This window comes from Dermochelys coriacea, chromosome 9, assembly GCF_009764565.3.
Source record: "Dermochelys coriacea isolate rDerCor1 chromosome 9, rDerCor1.pri.v4, whole genome shotgun sequence".
Taxonomy (NCBI): Eukaryota; Metazoa; Chordata; order Testudines; family Dermochelyidae; genus Dermochelys; species Dermochelys coriacea.
The window spans coordinates 34322765-34336895 of record NC_050076.1 but is presented as its reverse complement, the minus strand read 5'-3'; the positions used below and the strand labels follow the sequence as shown (position 1 = coordinate 34336895).

The following is a 14131-nucleotide window of genomic DNA, read 5'->3' as shown; positions in this document are numbered from 1 at the left end:
GGAGCATAAGCGATCCTATAATCTGTCATTTTCTTTTACTGAAATAAATTTAACAGAAAATAGAGAACAAAACTGAAGTTTTAGAAAGAGAAAAATCAAATTTATGTTTATAATCCAAAGCATCATAATTGCTTGTCTCTTTCCTCCCTCCCCAAATGTTTTTCTTACAATGGAAAAAATTGAATAAATTCAATATTCCAGTACTGTAAGATATTACAATGTAATAATTCATTACATAACTGAAGGCCTCTCCTCCCTCTCCATGCCTTGCAATGTAACAATTCAGAAGCGTTTAGATCATCATAATCCTGGCATGTCATGTTATAGATCACATACTCCTTAACATGGTAAAAGTCAAGATGAGTTTTTTTAATCTAACATGACAAGATGCTCAATTGTCAAGTGAGGGCACCTGACAAATTTAGAGAGACCACAAAAGCAGAACAGAACTGCCCCCAAAATGTTTTTGAGTTAGTGAGGCTCATGTTTGTTACAAAGGTCCAAATGGCCAAAGTGTTGGACTTCACTCCATTGATTTATCACAGGAATTCTGCCATGAAATTACAAATACCCTGGAGGATAAGCAGTCTATGTACAGTGGTGACATGAATAAATTTAATTCCCATCATGTGATCTCATGATGGGGAATACTGAGAATTAACGCAAGTTATTTAATTTCACGCTCAGTCCTGAAATGAAACTGCAGGCCTTCTCTGAGGGAGGCTATGGAGTGAATCCAAGAAGATAAAGCAAAAATCATTCCTGTTCTTCCTCTCAGCCCCCACAGAGGTCCATTTTTGTGGGGGGTTTGGGGAGATGATGGAAAGGGGGATTATTATTATTATTTATTTGTATTACAATAGCATCTAGGAGACCTAGTCTACGACCAGCACCCTATTGTCTTAGGAGCTGTACAAACAGAGGCAACGATAGTCTCTGCTCCAGACAGCTTACAATTTAAGTATTAGTCAAGGGTGGATACTTGGAGTACAAGGAATCAGTGAGATTCAATTACAAAAAGGTTTCTCTTTTAATCCCAGGTGTGACTATAAAATAGCAACAGTAAATTTGGGAGTGTACAGCCAGGGTTTGGAAAGTGTGTACACAATGCAAGTACCTAAATTTTCCCTGTGTTGGGGCTAATTTGCACCGCACCATCAGCACAAAGCAGCCTTAAAGTCAGCATCACCAGCAATGGCTGGATCACCCAAATACAGCAAGTTCCTCTGGAGGGGAAGAAGTAATGACATCTCCTAGACCAACCTGTGATGGGGTGCCCACCCCACACAAGCCCTGAATAAGTTAATGGGTCCAGAAGGGGCCAGTTAACCTTCTGTACTGCATCTGAAGGGAAGCTAGGGCTTGATAAGCACTAATTGCAGGTGAAGCCCAGGTAGGGGAGTATAAAGCCAGGAAAATAAGAACAGCAAGGGGTTGCAGGAAGGAGGTCTGCAGTCACTCCTGAGAGGGAAAGGGAGTTGGCCAGGGACAATGAGGAAATCCAAGTGGAGAGTAAATCCTAGGTCCTGCCCCGGACTAGGGAGTCTTACAAAAGGCCCAAGGAGATGAAGTAGCCACAGGGAGCAAAGGAATCTCTGGTGGTAAACCCAGAGGCAATGAGACAGAGAGAGATGGGGTAGGAAGGAGTCCAGGGAAACAGAAAGAGGGTCTGAGACTGAGCAGTCCTAGGTGACTAGCCATAGGGTACATCTACACAGGGATAAAAGACCCACTGTATGGCCACAGCTGGCCCAGGCCAGCAGACTCAGGCTTGCAGGGTTTGGACTGCAGGCTAAAAATCTCTGTGTAAACGCCCAGGCTGGAGCCCAAGCTCTGGGACCTTCAGCCCTCTCAGGGTCCCAGAGCTCAGGCTCCAGCCTGAGCCCAAACGGCCATACAGCGATTTTCACCCCCAGAGTCCAAGCCCCGTTGATTCAACTCAGCTGACCCCGGCCAGCCATAGGTTTTTTATCCCTGTGTAGAATTCCATGGGATGGAATCCAGAATAGCAGGTGGGCCCAGGTTCTACCAAACACTGGCAAAGTGGCACAAGACCTGGACTTGGAACAGAAGACTGCCTGAGATGGCATGCAGACAACTGGACTGGTTGGATTTTGTTACCCTGGAAGGGGAGGGGGAAATGACTATATAGTGACTTGGCTGGAGGGAGCACCCCAAGTCATTGGAGAGGGGGGGTGAGAGAGGCCATGACATCAGCAAATGAGAGTCACGGACACCAGATGAGGTGAAAGCTAATTTCCCAGGCCCACCAGAAGGAGGTATACCTGCAGGAAGCTAACCCCTTCACACACCTCCTTTGTTGCAGCTAATGTAGGGAACATGGCCAGGGGAAAGAGTGTGAGACTAGGGCTTCCCAGAATTCTGGCTGCTCTGATTTATGCCCCAGGACCAGACCTCGAATAATGGATAATGGCCCTCAGATAGGGGAGAAGAGTGGCTTAGAGCCACTTTGGCACCACCTTCCTCATTTATATTGGGCAAGTAGAGGACCACACCATGGGATCTAGGATGACTTCTTTTGTACGAAAACAACACGGTACTTTACATCAAAGCTGAACCAGCATTAAATCAACTTCAAAGAGCTACAAATGGGGAAACTGAGGCAAATAGATTAAGTGGTTTGTGCAAAGTCAAATAGCAAGGATCAGAATTTAACGGTGCCTGGTTCTCAGCCTTGTGCTTAGTTCACCATGTGATTCATCATCATGGACCAAGTACCTAGGTAAATCTGTTTTGGTGTTCATGGGAGAAACGCTGTGAACCAACGCAAATCAAAACTGACAAGCAGGGTCACATCACCCCTTGCCATCCAAAATTTCCAGCAAGCTTCACACGACAGCATTATGTTTAATCCTTCTGGTTCTATTTCTCTTTCCTTCGTGGAGGGCCACGAAAGGGAGAGAAAGATCTGAGCAGGTGTAAATATGATTTAGTGTGTGAGGACATTTGCAGCTGCTGAATAGCTTTATATCAGTGTACAGATGGACACCTACGGAAAATCCTCAGTGTTGGCAGCACTTCCAAATACCCCCTAGCAACATCCTCAGTGAGTGGCAGCTAAGCCAGTGACAACCCATAACTAACTGATTGCTGCCAAAATTTTTGAGTGCTTATGAATCAGAAACTCTGATCTTTGGAACAGTTTCTCCCCCTTTTTTCTCCTAAAATCGTCCTCTTTTTGTTCTTAGACGTGCATGCATGCAACACTAGATACTAGCCTAATGCCATTTATTGTGAAACAGGGTCATCTTTTTGTTACCTTTTTACGTTAACTAGCTCATCACAATACAAATAAATGATATTATTTAGGTAATGCTAGAAGAAGAATTTTTCAAGGGATACGGAACATCTTGCTTCAGATTTTAAACCAAGTTCTAACTATTAGGGATCAGGATGAGACCTCCTTCAGGGGATAGATGATCCCACACCTGTCTTCCTCAGAATCAACTGGTATTGGACACTGAACTAGATGGCCCATGGATCTGATATGCTTACTAAATATTGGAATTGTGTCTTTAGGAAAAATGAAACAAACTAATTCAATTAACATTGACCTGAGCTGCACAGCTATATCCTGCTCACCTGGCTATAACTTAACTCTGTTGTTTTATTTAATAAATAAGTAAATAAATAAATAAAAAACAAAACCAATCCAACCTGATGTAGAGGTAAAATAATATAAACCCTATTAGTTGTTCTTTTCTAAATTACCAGTCTCTTTTGCCAATCCTGACCATTTGAAGAATGCTATGCACTGAATGTCCCTAGCACAAGTAACAAGAAAAAATTTTAATTAAGCATTATTTTACTACCCCCCTTCCTGATAGCTGGCAGAATGCAGTCCCTTAGCACACACAAAAACCACCTTTCCCCATACAGATTTCACCCCCAGAAAATAAATTATCATCCTTGATTCTAAACTAGAAGCCATAATGAGGAGGAGTATCCTTCCTCAACTCCCGGGCATTCAGAGGGAGCTCATATATTGTGCCAACCCTCCACCCAGCACCTCTAGCTCTTCAGACCTTGTGAAGAAAGGGATACAGGCCACCCCCTTTGGGGTGATTTGTAAGCGTATGGAAGGAGCAGTCCCTATGCTACCGAAGGCACAAGGTACAGACTGTTTCTGGCTGCCTGTGGTCCTTCTGCAGGGTGCCCAGGAGAAACAGGGCTAGAAGGCTCCTTGCACCTGTCTATGGTACTTATCCAGCCCCCATTACCAGAAAACCTCTGTAAGGTAGGGAAATGTTTTTTTCCTGAGGCACACAGAAACTAAGGGCCAGATGTTCAAAGGAATTTAGGTGCCTAAAAAATGTACATTTGAAAAATCCCATTAAGAACATTAACTTCCTAAGTCCCATTGTTGGAGTTAGGCTCCTAAATACCTTTGAAAATCTGAGCCTAAGTGACTTGCCTGAGGTCACACAAGAAGTCTGTGTCAGAGTAGGGACTTGAATCTGGGTCCCTCAAGTCCCAGACTAGCACTCCAACTACTGGACACAACCTCCAGCCCCACTTGCACACTCATGTTAGGGGCAGAGCCCATATGGCCACAAACTGCATGGTTACTTGGGGGCCAGAACTCGTAGTAGTCCTTACACAGGCAAAACTCCCATTGCTGTCTCCACGGCAGGATGAAGTTTCTTGGCAACAACAGAGAAGAATGTAGCTTCCTTACACTACTGTACCTCATTGAAGCACTGCCCCAGACCCAACTGGGATGCAGGCAAGAGAAATCCATATAATACATAATCCAGACTCTTGCCACAAAACCAAACTGAAGTGAACGGAAGTGCAGACTGTGCTGCAGATAAAGGAGGAGGCACACAAGAAACTCATATTCATATTTAAAATTTGGCCCAGGCTCACTTATTACGCACAAAGTCTGAAAAGTTGACAGAAAAATATCTATTGTACAGAACCACACCAAATAAATTTCATTTTAGGTTCTCATTGCCAGCTTTTATTCAATAATTGCTAAAATAACGTAAAAAAACAGATTTACTCCGTGTATAAATATGCATAAGAATATTCAGTGTTGAAACACATCAGCATTAAACATTGATCATGTAAAATAGATCCAGGAAGGTAGGTACGTATCTGTGTGCATCCGTCCATCCCGCTGGTGGGGTGGGGAGAAAAAAAGAATTTTACAGAAAAAAAGCTCCACTATGTGCTGTAATTGCTAAGGCAAAGTTAACTGGAGATGTGTAGTGTATCCCAGTAAAATAATAATAAGTGACTGTCTTGTGGTATATATTTCAGAGCCCTCAACTCAAAAAGTTATTCTGCTGGGAAACATGTCACATTTCATTGACTCCCTTCTACAGTAGGCTAGGGGGACACAATTTCTGGTGGCACCAGGTGTGTAGTGTTCTTGTCCTATCTATTCCCTATTTTAACTAATACAGTAGAACCCCCTTAAAATAATTTTCCCTCTAATAAAACAACTTCCTGATAAGGGGCCTGCATCCAGAAGGACTTTTATTTGTAGTGCGTGTGGATTCTGTGACTTCCCTTGCAGCCCTGCCACACTGTATTTGTGGTTGGGGTGAAAGTCTCACCTGCTACAGTCACTAGGTATGCAGGAGCCCCTGCACTGCCTCTTTCCCAAGGCACTCCATGACCCTGCACACCCTTCATCAGTGAACTCCATCCTTCAGGCACACCTTAACTCACGGGTCTCAAACTCAATTTAACTTAGGGCCAGTGCCAGTCCTCAAATCCTCCCAGTGGGCAAATAATGTCACTCATGCCACCCAGAACCCACCCCCCCGAAAACTCCGCCCCCCACATGCCTAAGGCTCTGGAAGGGAGTTTGGTGGGGGAGGTGGTCTGGGGCAGGGGATTGGGGTGCAGGCTATGGGAGGGAGTTTGGGTGCAGAAGGGGTGAGAGGTTGGACTCTGGGAGGGAGTCTGAGTGGGACAGGGGGTCAGGCTCTGGGATGGAGTTTGGGTGCTGGGTGCAGGCTCAGAGGGAGAAGGGGAAGGGGTGCAGGCTCTGGGAGGGAGTCAGGGGGGTGCAGCACTTAGCTATGCCTCCAAGGTGGGGTGGGCCAGGGGGCCTCTGTGCGCTGCTGCCCCCAGGCACCGCCCCCACAGCTTCCCATTGGCTGCAGGAGCAGGGGCAGCGCACAGAGGCACAGCCCCGCCCCACCCCAGGGCTGCAGGGAGGGGCCACCAGACACATGGAGCGAGCAGGGAGACGCCACTCAGCTCCGCTGCGCTGTATTGCTGGGGCCCCGGGCCATTGTCAATCAGCTGGAGGGGGAGCGCCCAGGGGCAGCAGGTGGGGCCAAGGGAGAGACCCAGCCCCCAAACTGCTGGAGCCCCGTGGGCCACATTGGGGAGCTTCGCGGGCCGCGAGTTTGAAACCCCTGCCTTAACTGCAGTACATAAAAGATCCTTGGTGTTAACAAAGGATACCCAACGATGAGCAAATTCTTTGAGAATAAAACCCTTAGAGTAGCTTGTCACGAAGTCAGTGGTAATTGAAGTCACTATGTTAGCTCACTCCTGGGCATTCCCTAAGTAAGGACTGTAAACTGTGCCAAACCATACTAAATTATAGAAATTGATGTCCACTTGGGACTGAATTAAACTGAATTAAAATCGTATTTTTTTTATTAAGAACTTCAGGACTTAAAGCAAAGTTCCAGGGAGAAAACACCCCTCTCCAATTCACTGACAAGTTTTTTTTTTTTATGTAATAAACATTATTGCAAGGATTATTTGATATATTTTTAACCCTTCAGTTTAACAACAAATGGCAAACACAGCATTGGTTCACATCTGCTATATTCTAGTACTTTGTTTTAATTAATACCTTGCTCTCAATCATCAGAATTTCCACATAGTTTATTACACTAAGAATACCAGATCCTCAGATGGTGTAAACAGACATGGCACTAGTGAAGTCAAAGGAAGAAGATGGATTTGCATCAGCTGAGGACCCAGCCCCCAGACTTCATACATTTAAACAAGGATTCCACAAAAGCATTTCCAAGATGGGTTCAGATAACTGGAAAGGTAAGGTGAACGGTAAGCTCTATAAAAGTGTTTCTGATGTCAGCAGGGGCAAGTTATTCTTAGCCCTCTGACAATTCAGTCACATCAACAGTTTCAATAAAGCAGTAGAAACCAGTCTTCTATCCTGTTCCAGTCTAAACAGCCAGACAGGTACTTAGCGTCGACTGCAAAAACACTCAAAATAATCATGGCTCACACATTTATCTCACCTCATTTCAATCTGCCTTTTCCTTCTCCTCCCTCCCCCGCCCCTCCACCAGATACTTCACTGTACCTATTTTTAGACCTTTTCCTTCTTCAATCTTTCAAATATTATTTTAAAAGTGATTTCTGGCTGCACTAGATTCATAGATACTAAGGTCAGAAGGAACCATTCTGATCATCTAGTCCAACCTTCTGCACAACGCAGGCCACAGAATCTCACCCACCCACTCCTACAAAAAACCTTACCTATGTCTAAGCTACTGAAGTCCTCAAATCATGGTTTAAAGACTTCAAGGAGCAGAGAATCCTCCCTCAAGTGACCCATGCCCCATGCTACAGAGGAAGGCGAAAAACCTCCAGGGCCTCTCCAATCTGCCCTGGAGGAAAATTCCTTCCTGACCCCAAATATGGCGATCAGCTAAACCCTGAGCATATGGGCAAGATTCACCAGCCAGATACTACAGAAAATTCTTTCCTGGGTAACTCAGATCCCATCTATCTAATATCCAATCTCAGGGGATTAGGCCTAATTATCCTGAATATTTAAAGATCAATTAATTACCAATATCACATTATCCCATCACAGCATCTCCTCCTCCAACTAGGCTTGGTTTTCTCCCCTATTTTGCACTCAGAAGCACTTCCTGCAAAAAGCAAACTGAGATACATCACACTTGCTGATCTGAAAAAAAACCTAATGTGTAATTGTTCACTGGCAATTTTGTAGCAGCAGAGAAGTCAATGAATCTTTCAGTAGAAGCAACACCACCTTTATAACTGTCACACCATCTAGAATTTTGTAAAGTACCAGACGTTTACAATTTACCAATTTTTCTTCCTAACTTCTCTTTGCCTTTCACCCTGCTAAAAATATAGTTTCCTTTTCCTTGACTCAATTCTATATTGGCAGCCCACTAACTGCAAGACTATAGACATCCCGAGTTTTATTAATTATCAGGTGCAGAACTGATGACATGCCCTCTAAATCTTGAGAGCATTGCTACTAGGGTGCCATGTAATCACCAGGAAAAATAACTTCATATGAAAGCACTGTTGGCGGGGAAGAAACTGAAGATGAAAACGAATTAAGCCTGTCTTCATACTGATTACCTCATCAATTTCCTCACACTGTGTAATACTTTCGTAACAAAACAAAAAAATTATCTAAACTAAGGTCCAGATCCTTCAAACCCTATTAAGCATGAAGCCAGATCCTCAGCTGGTGTAAAACAGCAAAACTCTATCAGTGTTAACAGTGTTCTTCCAATTTACATCAGCTGAAGATTTGGTCAACATTTAGGTACTATGAATAGAGTCCCTGAGGGCTTGTCTACATGGTGGAGTAATGTACTCTACAGGGTGTGATGTCTAAAGCACGCCAACATGTTGTATATTAATTGGTCCATGTAGACCAGGGATATCAAATTGAAATCACCACGAGGGCCCCATGAGGACTAGTACATCGGCCTGAGGGCCGCATCACTGAAACCTTTTCATACAATGATAGGAAAAGTGTAATCAAAAATGAAAAAAATGAAGAGTAATATAGTATGCTATTAAAAGTCAACGTATTAACTTTTTAAAAACTGTAATGTGAAGAGAGGTTTTAATAAAATATAAACACCTGTAACTATTCCTTATGTGGCCAGTAACACTGATGATGATCTACGCTAACAGACTATCAACATAGCTGTAATGGCAGGAACTTTTTAAAGTAACTGTTCATACAAAATACGTTGCCACTTTTAACAAACATTCTTCCCAACTACTCACAGCAAAGAATCATACATGCTGAACTTCATACCTCAGACTGCTCATCTAGTCCATGAGGTCCCGCCCCGCCTCCCCTCTTCCCACCCCTTCCCCTAAAGTCCCTACCCCAACTCCACCCCCTCCCTTCCCCTATTCCAACTCCTTCTCCAAATTCCCACCCCAGCCCCGCCTCCTCCCCTGAGCGCACCACATCCCCACTCCTCCCCCCTCCTTCCTGGAAAGTCCTAAGCTGTTTGATGGCGGGAAGCACTGGGAGGTAGGCAGAGGAGTGGGGATGCAGCGCACTCAGGTGGGGGGAGGAGGGGAGCTTGGCTGCCAGTGGAGTCTGTGTCTATCGTGGGCCAAAGGAAAGAACTCTGCAGGCCGCGTCTTTGAGACCCCTGCCCTACACCCAATCTGAACATATTTACAAGTTATTTGTTATAGTAGATTATAATTAAATGGTGAGGGAAAACAGGAAGCCAGGAGAACTGGAGATGTGTGCTAGATACATTTTTTCTTTGCTTAATGAAAAGTCTTGTTATTAAAGTATCATATATAAAGGAGTATAATTATATTATTGTATATTCTCATTGACCCCAATGGGCTGTGGATCAGGCCTACAATGTCTTACTACAGATAAGTGAATTTGGAGTCCAATTCCTACATTCTTGTATACCAAAAATCTCATGGGCTTCAAGGGGAGTTTTGAGCAGGCAGGATCAGCCACAAGAGGAAAATTCACATTGACTAGAATATAGCAATTAGAAATTATTATGAATTGCTAAGGCGGCTCACATTAGCTTGAAACAGCATGGGTATTCTGTGTGCATCATCAAACTTCTGTGGTGTCATACACCTCCTAATTTTGGGATACTCTGTGTGTTCATACATATGCATGCATGTTAGAATCTAAATGCAATGCTGTCCAAGTAAATCAAACCTAATACCAGTGGTTTCAGAAGAGTAGCAACGTGAAATACCTCCATGGATTAATAAAGATGCATTCATTTATTTATTTCACAAAGAAGCATGGTCTAAAAAGATCTACCTAACATCTGTCACCTCTGATTTTGTGCTGCTGCACAGAAGCACATTCTTTAATGGTATTTGGCGGGCAGGAGGAATAACACCCAGAGAACCCAATGCTGCCGGATTTACATTAAAGAATGGCTTAAAGTGTTAGAAATGAAGGATGTTTCATTCTACAAGAGCCAATACAAAGCAAAGATGCAGGTTCTACACTAATTATCATGAAGAGCCATCCTGCTACCAGGCATGCTTCAGTAACCATGGAGACCTAGCCTGGATATCATTCACACAAATTAGATCAAAGAAGTTTCTAGTGGCTCCATTCTGAAACTGAAGCAGTCATACAAAGATGGAAACATTTCTCAAGGACAGTCCATAACAAAACGATTGACAGTGAGTTCAGCATCTGCTCAGAGTAACCACTATAATAAATTTAAATTTTGTTTTAATGTTGAGTGTCAAAAGCTATTAAGTACAAGATGTTAGAACCCTGGTTATCAAAGAACTGGTTAACTCCTATGACCAAAAGACCTTGCATGCATGAGCATGACCCTTTCTATAGCACCAAAAATCCCAGAACAAATATTGTAACAAATCTGCGGATATCTAGGGCTTCACAGTTGTACTAAACTCCAGCATGCTGCCTTCAGGGCTGTACAACACAACCTTAATTCTAGCTTTTTGTGTATAGACATTATGTTACAATCTTTAGTACATGATCATACAGTATTTTATAAATAATGTCATACAAAATCATATTTTCCTTTTTTAAAAACATGTTATATCTGTAATTTTTTCTCATCACTGAACTCTTACACTAATTTCATTGCCACAAGGGACCAGATCCTTAGAATGCCTAGGTGTCAACAATTTCAGGTTTGGAGTTGGAGGCACTTCTATGGATATGAATACACATTTTTTTTTTTACAATACGTTCACTTCTCCCCAAGGTATATACTTTAATAATTTTCTCAGTGCCCATGTATCATACGTTTAGGAGGATATTCCATTCTTTTGCAGACACGTACACCATTGGACAGTAATTAATGTCAGTACTTCAAGTTGTTCCCCACAGAAATACATGTACAATGTTGTATTAACAATGTCTAATTTTATGAGACTTGTTTGATTATCACTCTAGTTACACTTTTATATAATTCTGTATTTGTATTAAATCTTCAAAATGCACTAACAAATATTTCTTCTACAAGTGGACTTCAAAATATTAAACTGAGTGAGAACTGGTTACAGAATTTATTCTTGTATAAAGAAAGATACTGAAAGATACCGACATATTTCTAATTCGACAACTACAAGTATATTGAAAATTGAAGTTTTCCAGAGACTGATATAAAATTTCTTTTTGTTTCCAGATGTATTAAGAAGTAATATGTTAATGAAACACAATGAACAGCAATACACATTAAAGAAACACCACTGAGAAGGTTGTAATCACTGAGGGAATTAATTTTGTCTTAATTCTCAACAAATGCCAGCACATTTTCATTGTTTCCTCTAGGTTATATTTCATCCATAGAATGTTGTCTAGCTACAGTATATTGCAAAGTTTTCATATGGATGCTATTTGTATGGCATATAGCTCTAATCTAGAGATCACAGAAGTCAATGGGAGCCCTGTACTGACTTTAGAAGACTTTGGATTGAGCCCATTAAGAGTTCATGGTGCCACAGAGGGTTCACATCTGGATTTAAGGTTGTAGAAAAAATATATTTGAGAACCTGTATATTATCACACAGTTAAAGATTTAGGGGCAGATCATCAGCTGGTATAAATTGTCATATCTCCATTGAAGTCAATGGAGTTATGACAACGTACACCAGCTGAGGACCTGCCCCATATAGCACTACATATGCACTAGAGCACTGTAGTGAGGCACAGTGGCCTCCCCTCCAGAATAGAAGGGGTTAATTCCCTCTGGTGGGCGCAGCTGACCACATCCTGCTCCCCCTCACAGGAAATGCAGGGGCGGGACAAAGTATAAGAGTAGGGCCATGCAGCTCAGTTGGGCCTGGACAGGGGAAAGATGCAGATGTCCATTCCAGAGTGCTGAATCCACAGCAGAATCCCAGACCTGCTGCGGGGAAGAAAGGTCCCAGGAGTTGGAAGACCCCAGGAAGACACCAAAGGTAGGGTTGCCCAAACATGAGCCAGAGCCAAGAGATGATGGAGCAGCCGCAGCGACAGGAACCAATAGGAAGTAGTCCAGGGGAACCACACGTTAGTCTGGTTGTATTGCCAGGACACAAGGCAGCAACTCCACATTTCCCTGCTGACCCCATGATCAGGGTCGGCGCAAGGATGTTTTGCGCCCTAGGTGAAGCTTCCACCTTGCGCCTGTCCGCCCACCCCCACCCCAGGAGCCGAGCGGCAGCTCCCTGCTGCCCCCCACCTTGGCCCGGGGAGCCAAGCGGCAGCTCCCCATCCCAGCTCACCTCTGCTCCGCTCCTCCCCAAGCATGCCATCACTGCTCCATTTCTCCCACCTCCCAGGCTTGTGGCGCCAATCAGCTGTTTGGCACCACAAACCTGGGAGGGAGAGAAGCAGAGCAGGGCGGCATGCTCATGGGAGGAGGCGGAGCAGAGGTGAGCAGGGGTGGGGAATGGTTCCCCTGCATGCCCCCCACCCTGTTACTTGCTGCAGGTGCCCCTCCCTGCGCGCCCCCCCCGCCCCAGCTCACCTCTGCTCCACTGCCTCCCTGGAGTCCACTTTTGGCCGCCCTCCAACCACTTGGCACCCTAGGCGACCGCCTAGTTCACTTAGTGGTTGCACCGGCCCTGCCCATGATGGAACCACCTGCCGTTGCCAGGGCCTTCGGCTGGGACCCAGTGGAGTGGGGTGGGCCCAGGTCCCTCTACCTCCTGACCTCAACCTTGTACATGGGCTGGGTGTGCTCTAAACTGCTAGGCTATAAGAACAGAGTCATAGATTTGCTGTTTGCCTCAGCCAGGAGGCTGAGGGTTATAGACGGGTTAATTATTCTGCCTATGTTCAGAGCCACAGACTGTTGTTGTTGCCCCAACAAGGACACTGAAGGCTCCTGTTTAAGTGCTTAACCCATGCCTAGAGTGCTGAGCCCATAGACTTTTTATCTCCCCTGGCCAGGAGGCCGGGCTACCAACCGACTGGGGGCATGTGGAACCCTCCTGAGGGAAACCTGAAGGGCTAGTTGGCCAACTTGCATAGGCCCACGTCAGACCACCTAATGAACTTCCAGCGGGTGTGTCCCCTTCCTGATGTCATCAGAAGGGGACGCCCTGACCCTGAGAGGGAGGAATACTACAGGCACCAAGTGCCATTTCCAAGTTATAGGCATTGTACAAAATTAAAATATGCAATACAAAAAAAACATATATTCTCTATATAGAGCTGTATTTTGTATGAAGACTTGTTCAAATTTTCCTAATCAAGCTGCATAGTCTACCTGTCTGATGAATAAGGATTAATATTCCCATTTTACAGATGGCAAAACAGCAATGTTAAGTGACTTGTCCAAGGTCACATTGAAATAAATATCTGATCCAGAAGTGGAACCTTAGTCATGTGGCTCATAGGCCAATAATATCTTGGATTTACATAGTACTTTTAATCTGTAGAACTCAGAGCAATTGACAAGGGTGGGTACACGAGTAGCCCCATTTTACAGACAGCATAACTAGGCACATAAGTATGAGGCTTTTTCTGAGAAGCACAGTGGATTAGACATGTGACTTCTCCTTCAGAAAATCAGGGTTCTCAGGCCAGAACTTCCATAGCTTCCCTTGTGATTTTGAACATGTCACATGACCAAACAAGTCCATGTTTTATTTACATATATATTTCTGGGTTCTCCTAATGGAGTTTTACACTGAAAATAAATTTGATAAGGAAAGGGGTAGGACATTTCTGATCTCTGTACTCAAAAAGAATTCTCTAGACTAGAACTGGAATTGGAAAGAATTTAAATTTCACATTTTTTAATAAAAAGTACAAACGTAAAACATATCAGTTTCTATGGGGTTTGGAGAACTTGTCACTATATCATTCATATATGTAAACTAGTTCAAATTTACGTGAAGTAGCCCAGTTGAATTG

General features: G+C 43.8%; 1 protein-coding gene and 1 long non-coding RNA gene across 3 annotated transcripts in view; one reads left to right on the top strand and one right to left on the bottom strand.

Annotated features, from left to right (window-relative positions):
* PID1 (phosphotyrosine interaction domain containing 1) overlaps positions 1-14131 on the bottom strand; it is a 157035-nt gene that overhangs the window by 80331 nt on the left and 62573 nt on the right. The gene's annotated exons all lie outside the window — the stretch shown is intronic.
* LOC119861963 overlaps positions 12076-14131 on the top strand; it is a 33138-nt gene continuing 31082 nt past the window's right edge. Inside the window, exon 1 of the long non-coding RNA XR_005295082.1 lies at positions 12076-12186. This is a non-coding gene — a long non-coding RNA (uncharacterized LOC119861963). The remainder of the gene's footprint in view (positions 12187-14131) is intronic.